Below are 8,703 nucleotides of genomic sequence, written 5' to 3'. Positions count from 1 at the left end.
CGAACTCAGCACCACCTTCCTAACCTGCAATCTTCTTCCTGACCTCTCCGCCCCCACTCCGGCCTATCACCCTCACCTTAACCTCCTTCCACCTATCGCATTTCCAACGCCCCTCCCCCAAGTCCCTCCTCCCTACCTTTTATCTTAGCCTGCTGGGCACACTCTCCTCATTCCTGAAGGAGGGGCTCATGCCCGAAACGTCGATTCTCCTGCTCCTTGGATGCTGCCTGACCTGCTGCGCTTTTCCAGCGACACATTTTCAGCTCTGATCTCCAGCATCTGCAGTCCTCACTTTCTCCCGTTAGTGCTTTCTGGTCAATCTCACTTTGCTCTCTTTGGGATCTTGCTGTGTACTTACCGAGGGGCACCTTTCCTGCATCACCCAATGGTAAACAGGACTGTAGATTGGCTCTACAAAATTATTTTTTCACAAACCTTACATTTAGACAGGTTGACTGATCATCAATCTACTTTCTTAGAGAGAGAAAGAATCACTTTCTTTCCCTCTTAGCCGTGATGACTGATATTCCGCATTGACTCAACTCGACTCTTAGCTTTAATAAGAGGTCTTAAATGATTAAGCAGCTCCAATGCTTTATAGACTAGGGTGAAGCTGTTTACACAGGGAGTTGTGCAATCCCTCCCTTTAAACGGAGAGCCGGTGAGGGAGCTGCATTAGGGCTGGCTCAGCCGCTGCCTATTTTAAGGCACTGCAGACGCTCTCGCCAGCTGCACCGACACTCGATAGCCATCCGACGGACAATTCGAATCCAATACAACCCCACACCACTCTCCCAAAATAAAAACATGCGGGCGCTTCTCCCCTACAATTCAGCTATCCCTTAACGCATCATTTGCAAATATGCAGCATGCCAGAGGAAAACAAAACTGCTCAGGTTAAACTGTAAACATGCAAACCTAAAAAGAGAGTCACGCAACCTTTTTGCCCATGCATTAGCTAGGCACTTGTATCGATAACACAACGCTGCCGTTTTCGTTTGATCTTCCCTCGTACACTGACCTTGAGTCCAAGTACAGAGCTACACCTTGGAGGTGGGGATACTGAAGTTTATTTTCAAAAATAAAAATAGCCAGAATGACAATCCCTCAGGTCAAACTCATTGCTGCTCCGTCCCAATCATTTCGCTGATGGAATCAGCCCGGGCTGAGAAGCAGAGGTCGGGAGTAGTGAATTATTTTTAAATGCAGCCTAAGCAAAGAAACTTGGCTCATTCTGCTCCACCTCCTCCTGGCAGCTGTCTGTCAAACCCTCCCAGGTTCAACTCTGAGAGGAGAGAAAATGAGAAGCGTCCCTCAACCAGTAGAAATCAACTATCCACTAATGACCTGGTCATTAGCCTCCTCCTTGTCTCCCCGTGAAAGCAGCACAGACGGGGTAACCAGCGAGTAGGTGCAACATCTTTCTTAATCATTTGACTGATTACCTATTTGGTTTCTGTCGTATCCTCATGTAATAGGAACAGGAGTAGGCTATTCAGCCCCTCAAGCCTGTTTTGCCACTCTATGGGATCATGACTGATCTGTGGCCTAACTCCATATACCTGTATTTGGCACATATCCCTTAATACCTTTGCTTAAAACTTAAATTATCTATCAGATTTTTAAAAATTAACAGCTGGGAGTATGAAGTATTGTGACAACTCTGAAAGAGCTTTCCAACTAATGCCACTTCTTAACCTCCTGTACATTTTTATTTTGCCATTCAAGTATTTTCCAATTATCTTTTGAAAGCCATTACTAAATCCTCCTCCATCAGTCTCTCAGGGGACACATTCCAGATTATAATTGATACAATTTATATCTAGTGTTCTGATACCATGAATTGTCAGAGCAATCTCCTGCTTCATCTCTTCCCTGTAAAAGGGACAAGCTCGGAAGTAATGATGTAAGTCATGCCAGTTTTGTGTCTGAAATACAAACAGAAAGTTGCTGGAGAGAGAAACTGTTAATGTTTCAAGTCCACTCTGACTCCTCGGAACTACAGGGGGTTGGAAAATTGAATTGAATTTATTGTCACATGTACCGAGGCACAGTGAAAAGCGGTAGAAACTGTTTCCAAACCGGCTGGTGTGTGTGTTCAGGCTTCTGTACCTTCTCCCCGATGGTAGAGGTTGTAGAAAAACATTGCCAGGGTGGGATGGATCTTTGAGAATGCTGGCGGCCTTTCCTTGACAGTGGGCCTGGTAGATGGATTCTATAGATGGAATGTTGGCCTTTGTGATTATCTGGGCTACGTTCACCACTCTCTGTAACCATTCCCGATCTTGAAAGGTACAGTGACCATACCAGGAAGTGATACATCCAGGCAGAATGCTGTCTTTTAGTTTTACATAGAACATAGAACATTACAGCGCAGTATAGGCCCTTTGGCCCCCAATGTTGCGCCAACCTGTCATACCAATCTGAAGCCCATCTAATCTACACTATTCCATGTACGTCCATATGCTTGTCCAATGACGACTTAAATGTACTTAAAGTTGGCGAATCTACAACCGTTGCAGGCAAAGCATTTCATACCCTTACTACTCTCTGAATAAAGAAACTACCTCTGACATCTGTCCTATATCTATCACCCCTCAATTTAAAGCTTATGCCCCCTTGTGCTCACCATCACCATTCTTGGAAAAAGGCTCTCCCTGTCCACCCTATCTAACCCTCTGATTATCTTATATGTCTTTATTAAGTCACCTCTCAACCTTCTTCTCTCTAATGAAAACAGCTTCAAGTCCCTCAGCCTTTCCTCGTAAGACCTTCCCTTCATACCAGGCCTGCAGCTATAACACATCATGGGCTGAGAAATTAGCCAATAGCAGGACATAACACCAACTCCCCTCTATTACCCCCTCGATGCCATAATGTAAGATGACACCTGCTCTCTCAAGCTGCTGACCAATCTAACTAACTCCCAGCTCCAGCAGCCCCAGCAATGCCAGAACTCAACCGTGGGCAATGCCCGGACTTGATGGAGATGCCCAAAGACAATCATGTCTGCCCCAGGAGAGTCAGTCCTGGGGGTTTTAGGCAGGATAGGATCCTTGAGCCAGTGAGAGGGGAGTATGGGGGATGGGGGTGAGGTGGGGGGTGTGTGTGGGGCTTTGAGCTGTATAAGCAGGTGACATGGAAGTGAAGGTGGTTGGCATCTTAAGGTGACCTCGATGGACCCAATGAATCCCTTTGGTAAGGTAGACCTAGCTGCCAACCCCCCCCCCCACCCACCTGACTGCCACCATGGACTGCCCACTCCCACCCAATTGCCCCACACCCAAATGCCCTTTCACTTGACTGCCCACTCTCACCCATATGCACAGTCTCTCTAAAATTCCTACCTCTGCCCATCTGCCCAGGGCAGGTGTGCTACAGCATGGACAGTGTATTACCAATGCACCTGGTGTTAAGTCAGAATGACCCGAATTGTTTGATGAAATACAGCAGGAGGGCAACAGAATTCTGTATTTGACCCTTCAATTGGGGGAGGTGGCAGGTGGTGGGTGAACTTGGTAAGGGTTGCAAAGGTGTTGGGCTCACCACCCAACCCATTCTTTTTGCCCACCCAAAAAGGGCATCAAAAATCCAGCCCCTGAGCATAAATCCCAGTTTGGGAGTTGTGGAACTTATATTCAGTGAATGAAATAGTTAATAAGAGAAAATAGCATCAGCAGTAGTGACTGTGAAACTATTGTATTGTCATAAAACTCAACGACTTTAGGGAAGGAAATCTGCCGTGCTGGCCCAATATCTGTCTCCAAACCTGATGTGGCTGACTCTTAACTTCCTACTGAATGCAAACCACTTCATCTTTACAAAAGTGCAGAAGGACTGGAGCTTTTCCAAAGCCTGCACCAAGAGATGGACAATGTCAATAATGCCTACAGACCATGAATGAATAAATAACAAAACAGTTCGCTCCCAAATAGCCATGAGGCTGATGTGTCATCACAAACGGTTACACTTTAATGGGAAAAACCGAAACACCCTCGACATTTTAAGCGTCTGTCAATTTATCGGGCAAGAGATTGTTTAAAGTGCAGGTCCTTTTTTGTCATCGAATTATTTGGCTAGGAATCAGCAGCAAACGTCACTCTTTCCTTGTCTTGAATAAAATGCTGAACCCTTTGAATTAAAGTTTCTAACCAAAACGTTTTGAGAGGCTGGTCACATATTGAGAATCTCCCGTAGCCTGCGAGGAGCAGCGTCACTCTATAAACTGTAACTCATTATCTTCACCGACCATCGCCTGTCACACAGCACCGTTTCCACTGCGGCAGTACATCACTCTGTGAGTTGGAGCTAGACTGGCAATTCTTCCCCCGACACAGCGCCAAGGAGCCAAGCCCTGCACCGAGGGGGGGGTGCCTGTGCGTGTTTCTGAGTCTCTTTCACCTGCGTCTCTTCACATCCCCAGGTGTAAAGCAGAACATGACAGACCTTTTTGGGTACTTCCTACTCAGTGCTGATTGCGAAGGAGGGGAATGAACTGGCCTCCTGCCCTTCTTCCTGAGAAAAGCAATTTCTACGTGAATGGACATGCTCTGATCTGATAAGCTTACGTCACATTAATCTCATATTAAAGATCCCAAAAACTTGCTTGTGACTCAATATTAAGTAATCACCTGCGTGCCACAAAGCCCAATTCCCTTCTCTTGCTTGTCTGGACTTCACCACCTCCGGTTACTATTCAATCTAAATAGTCAGTATTTAAAAACTGTCATTAAAATATCCCCTGTTACAAGCTTCAAGTTAAAAATAGTCGGAATTGTAAGATCATCCTTCACCTCTTTCTATAATAGTTACAGAGGACGTGGTTAAAATTTGTCTTCAATAGGTCAGATCAGGACCATCAGGAAGATCGATAAGTCATTTCAAGGAAAATTGCTTGGACTTATTTGAGATGGGGGAAGGGAAGTTGGTACCGAACAAAAGCAGATCTTTGATGATCTTTCGGAGAACTGGAACACATCCAAGAAGCTGAATGCTTGTTATTATAAAGCAATCACTCCCTCAGGGATGGCTTCACTCCCGGGGTTGGGTTATTTAAAACAGTAAAGCACATGGAGCAGACACTGCAGCATTCCTGTGCCAGCAGCGCACAAACTCACGGCAGGCTAGCTGGCAGGCAGAGTCTCAGCATTGTGTACATGTAGTACGTGAAGTACTTAAAGGTAAACTCTCTTAAAGGAGAGATGTATATAGAGTCACAGAGATGTACAGCACAGAAACAGACCCTTTGGTCCATGCCGACCAAATAGCCCAACCCAATCTAGTCCCAACTGCCAGTACCGGCCCATATCCCTCCAAACCTTTCCTATTCATTTACCCATCCAGATGCCTTTTAAATGTTGCAGTTGTACCAGCCTCCATCACTTCCTCTGGCGCTCATTCCATAAACATACCACCCTCTGCGTGAAAAAGTTGCCCCTTAGGTCTTTTCTATATCTTTCCCCTCTCACCCTAAACATTTGCCGTTTAGTTCTGAACTCCCCCACCCCAGGGAAAATACCTTGTCTATTTACCCTATCCATGCCCCTCATGGTTTTATCAACCTCTATAAGGTCACCCCTCAGCCTCTGATACTCCAGGGAAAACAGCCCCAGCCTATTCAACCTCTCCCTATAGCTCAAATCCACCAACCCTGGCAACATCCTTGTACATCCTTTCTGAACCCTTTGAAGTTTTACAACATCTTTCCGATAGGAAGGAGACCAGAATTGCACACAATATTCTAACAGTGGCCTAACCAATGTCCTGTACAGCTGCAACATGACATCCCAACTCCTGTACTCAATACTCTGACCAATAAAGGAAAGCATACCAAATGCCTTCTTCACTATCTTATCTACCTACAACTCTACTTTCAAGAAACTATGAACCTGCACTCCAAGGTCTCTTTGTTCAGCAATACTCTCTAGGACCTTATCATTAAGTGTATAAGTCATGCCTAAGATTTGCTTTCCCAAAATGCAGCACTTCGCATTTATCTGAATTAAATTCCATCTGCCACTTCTCAGCCCATTGGCCCATCTGGTCAAGATCCTGTTGTAATCTGAGGAAACACTCTTCGCTGTCCACTACACCTCCAATTTTGGTGTCATCTGCAAACTTACTAACTGTATCTCTTATATTCCCATCCAAATCATTTATATAAATGATGAAAAGTAGTGGACCCAGCAGCGATCCTTGTAGCACTCCACTGGTCACAGGCCTCCATGCAACACTCCCTTCCTTTCCAAAAGAACATTTAACAATTTACAATAATGAATGAGCATTTGAGAGTCTGCAACATATAAATAATTTGCTGAGATGTCCAGATTGCTACCACAGAAAGCAGTCAAGGCCAAAACATTGTATGATTTCAAGGAGGAGTTGGATTTGTTGAACAGCACCCTTCTCTGCTGAATTATTTTATTAAAACATTTACATGTCAGCAGATTAGATTACTTACCGTGTGGAAACAGGCCCTTCGGCCCAACAAGTCCACACCGACCCACCGAAGCGCAACCCACCCATACCCCTACATTTACCCCTTTACCTAACACTACGGGCAATTTAGCATGGCCAATTCACCTGACCCGCACATCTTTGGACTGTGGGAGGAAACCGGAGCACCCGGAGGAAACCCACGCTGACACGAGGAGAATGTGCAAACTCCACACAGTCAGTCGCCTGAGTCAGGAATTGAACCTGGGTCTCTGGTGCTGTGAGGCAGCAGTGCTAACCACTGTGCCACCGTGCCGCCTGAAACTTGAACCCAGACCAAGCTTCACAAGCAAAATAATAGCTTTTAGATTTCCCTCAAGCCTAGGGCTTAGTATGGAGTAGTGCGTGTCCAATTAATTGCTCCTCTTAATCACACATCTTTAATCTGGTGATTCACACAGGCACATGCGGGTGTGAGAAGGGTTAACCTCTGCTCAGGAGTTCGGTAATCCTCAATTTAGAATGGCTGCGCCATTTTTACAGTTGTGATACCTGTCCAGTACTTTAAGCCATCATAGTGCAACATTGCAGCAAACTACACAAAGAAAGACTAAAACTTGTTATCACTGCAATATCAAATCACTTCAAGCCATCAGCTGAACATTTGTGACTACTGCAATAAACCCTTTCCTTTCTTCCTTTCGACTCAGTTCTGCATTTTGCTACAATCTCCTTTTTCTGGATTCAGGGAGGCAGTGAGTTATTTTCTGAGTAATTTCTTATCTCTGGACTAGGCTTGCCCATAGACCCTGCCAGATCCCATGCAATTCTCAGAAGGTGATGCTATCCAGTTGCTGCCATCCACAGAACATCTACGCTGCTGCTCCAGCGCAGCATTGAAGGAACACTGCAGTGTCAGGGGTAGTGTTCTATAGAACAGTTTGTCTTCCAGTACATGGTGTTTTGTCTCCAGAAATCTGTTTTTATTTTACCCTCATTTCTCTTTTGGAAATTGAACCAATTTCTGGCCCTCAGCATTTAAGATCAGATAGGGAGATTATCCAAACTGGCAAACAACCAGAGGGGTTTCAATGCCTGTGCAACCCAGTCTGAGTGTGAGTCAGTACATTCGGGAGAAAGCTGAAAACAAAAATGTAAAAGCTAATTATATTTGTGAGCTGGAGTTTGTGAATAAAGAAACAAACATAATGAAGGTACATTTATGCTTATTGTGTCAGCTGCAGCTCAGTTCACAACAGCTTCACCCTTGAGTCAGAAGGTTCTGACTTCAAGAACCTTTGGGACTTGAGCATTAAAATCAAGGCTGTCAATCCAGCACTGAAGGACTACTGCATGGTAGGAAATGTGGTAAATTTAATGAGATGTTAAACTGAGTTTGCATCTGCTGACCCAGGTGGATGTGGAAGAAGAGCAAGGGAGTCTATTCCTGGTGTCCTAGCCCTTGATCAACATAACAGAAACATTACCCAATCATTGTTATTTTTTATGAGGTTGCTGTGTGCAAATTGGTTTCTGTGTTTCTTGCATGACAGCAGCAGTAATGTTTCAAAAGGCACTCGCAGTCCAGTGGTCATGAAGTACACTGTATGAATTCAAACCCTTTTATTCATTTATTTCCCAAAGTGTCAGGTGTAGCTGAGTTGACACTACTCTTGCTTCAGTGTGGGAAAGATCAAGTCCCATTCCAGAGGCTTGTGCACAAATCCAGGATGAACTTCAGTGCCAGTGCTATACTTAAGATAAGATACTAGAGGCCCGTCCGTCCTCATGAGGAGGATAAGACACCCATGGGTGGAGGAATCACCTTGGTGCCAGCTGTGAACAGAAGGATGTTATATTGTGGGAGTTAGTAACTGCTTTGCAATTTGGACTGATAGAAGAACAGAAAATTTCAGAGGACAGAACAATGCCAGGAGGACAATAGGTGAACCCCTCTGCTAATTAAACCAACCACACAGAAAAGCTCACCTCACCTCACAATCTGTTAAAGTATTAGTGACAGGGAACTACCCAAATTCCATTATTTAATAAAAATATCAATTTTATTCTTTAACGCTAAAAGTGAACATTAAACAACAAGAGGGTGTGCAGCCAGAAGTCGTGATGCACATTGGCACCAACGACATAGGTAGGAAGAGGGGTGGGGAGGTCATTCAGGAGCTAAGGGAGTTAGGTTGGAAGCTAAAAGCTACGACGGACAGAGTCGTCATCTTTGGGTTGTTGCCGGTGCCATGTGACAGTGAGGCA

The 8,703-nt window shown here is 44.9% G+C and overlaps 1 protein-coding gene across 5 annotated transcripts in view; it reads right to left on the bottom strand.

The window, feature by feature from the left end:
* The window catches only part of hhatlb (hedgehog acyltransferase like, b), a 66,033-nt gene extending 64,773 nt beyond the window's left edge, over window positions 1-1,260 (bottom strand). Inside the window, exon 1 of one of the 5 annotated variants that reach the window (XM_043690821.1) lies at window positions 1,022-1,260. The gene's annotated coding sequence lies outside the window, so the exon portion shown is untranslated. Of the gene's footprint in view, window positions 1-358; window positions 611-939; window positions 960-1,021 lie in introns of those variants that run through there. The other 4 variants (XM_043690817.1, XM_043690820.1, XM_043690819.1 and 1 more) reach the window with 4 other exon arrangements.
* Window positions 1,261-8,703: the final 7,443 nt, after the last annotated feature.

The sequence above is a fragment of the Chiloscyllium plagiosum genome, chromosome 5 (genome assembly GCF_004010195.1).
Source record: "Chiloscyllium plagiosum isolate BGI_BamShark_2017 chromosome 5, ASM401019v2, whole genome shotgun sequence".
In the NCBI taxonomy this organism is placed as follows: Eukaryota; Metazoa; Chordata; class Chondrichthyes; order Orectolobiformes; family Hemiscylliidae; genus Chiloscyllium; species Chiloscyllium plagiosum.
The sequence above is the reverse complement of the archived record's forward strand: the minus strand, read 5'-3'. Positions and strand labels throughout refer to the sequence as shown.